The sequence below is a fragment of the Etheostoma spectabile genome, unplaced genomic scaffold (assembly GCF_008692095.1).
Source record: "Etheostoma spectabile isolate EspeVRDwgs_2016 unplaced genomic scaffold, UIUC_Espe_1.0 scaffold00018554, whole genome shotgun sequence".
NCBI classification, from domain to species: domain Eukaryota; kingdom Metazoa; phylum Chordata; class Actinopteri; order Perciformes; family Percidae; genus Etheostoma; species Etheostoma spectabile.
Genome location: NW_022604321.1, coordinates 19,013 through 20,487, shown reverse-complemented (window position 1 = coordinate 20,487; position 1,475 = coordinate 19,013). Strand labels below are relative to the sequence as shown.

Sequence of the window (1,475 nt, the reverse complement as noted above, 5' to 3'; positions counted from 1 at the left end):
CAGAGGAGAGAAAGACTCTCAGTGTTCTCATGTAAGACACCAGTGTTTGTTATTGGATCCTGTCAGAACATCATGTACTGATTTTAATGAATAAATTAATCTCACATTTTCCTCAGATGCTCCCAAGAACACCTCAGTGTCCATCAGTCCATCAGGTTTGGTGTCAGCAGGTAGCTGGGTGAACCTGACCTGCTCCACAGAGCCAAGCCCCCCCCCAGCTTCAGCTGGTTCAAGAACAGCAAAGATGGAGCCCTACGTGTAGCTGAAGGAGACTTTTACAGCTTCAATGTGACCAGTGTGACAGATGGAGTTTATTACTGTGTGGCCACAAATGATCTCGGTATCGAACGTCAGGTAACATAGAACTCTATTAAATCTGCTGATTTCAATCTAATCTGCTCTCCTTGTACTTTTTCTTCCTTTTCTGCTGCAGTGTAACAATGTTTTTATTTTATTTTTAAGTGCCCTGTAAATTAATTTTTATTGCATTTGTATTTATTGAAACTTAATAAACCAGTTTACATTTGAGGTTCACAGAAGGAATTTAAGTCCTAATATTTTAGAAAATAACTATTTCCCATTAAGGGAGAGGTGACCATGCTGTCTTGTTCCAGATAATCCAGAGTTTGGGGTTGATGTCTACGTTACAGTGAAGATCCTGGGAATCATAACACTCTACAGTACACTCATCATCTTTGAGTGGTGAGACAAGCTTTTCTGTGATATGATCATTTGCACCTAAAGACGCATTGGTCTGTCTGACATGTTTAAATTTGAACTGTTCTGAATGTTTCTTCATTCCATCTCCTTTTCTTTCAGCTGGTTGAGATCCCGGTGCTGCAACAAACCAGTGAAGGTAGCTGCAGCTCCATTATTCTTTCAACAACACATGTCTTGTGTTGCGCCATTTGCTCTCTTTGAGCTGCAGGAAGTTGACTGCAGAGCACTAACACCCTCTCTCTGTGTTGTTATGTTTCCACAGGACGCAGGAGAAGAAGACTACGTCAACAGAGTGATTGAGATTCAAGCAACATGAAAAGAAGAAGACATGATCACCATGAATGGAATAGTTCTCTCTTTCTTATCCTTCCCATTCTTAAATATTAAATGGCTTTACTTTGCTGAATATTGGTACGATGAACAAAGGACGGGGTACAAAGAGGACAGAAGATGACATAAATATAACGTACTGTAGCTTCATTTTTAATTTGTGCAAGATTGTGCTGATTTATGGCATTATTATAGTTATTTTTCTTTGCTTCAGTTTTAATTGCTTGTACAAATATATCATTAAGACAACAGAACAGTTAAAGTAGATATTTCAAATGATATGGAAGAAGAAAGTGTGGATTTTAATCACTTGTTTTCTCATTTATGTTTGTATGTACATGTGTATATGACTACTGGATTAAAAGCATCAAAAACGTTTAAAATGAACGAAGCATTTTGATGAAGTTGTGTCATCAGCGCTGTGA

The 1,475-nt window shown here is 38.1% G+C and overlaps 1 long non-coding RNA gene across 1 annotated transcript; it reads left to right on the top strand.

Moving 5' to 3' along the window:
* The first annotated feature begins 606 nt into the window (after positions 1-606).
* On the top strand, positions 607-1,037 carry LOC116681081 (uncharacterized). The gene is made up of 3 exons (XR_004329957.1): positions 607-702; positions 820-856; positions 983-1,037. It is a non-coding gene; the product is annotated as an uncharacterized LOC116681081 (long non-coding RNA).
* The last annotated feature ends 438 nt before the right edge of the window (positions 1,038-1,475 follow it).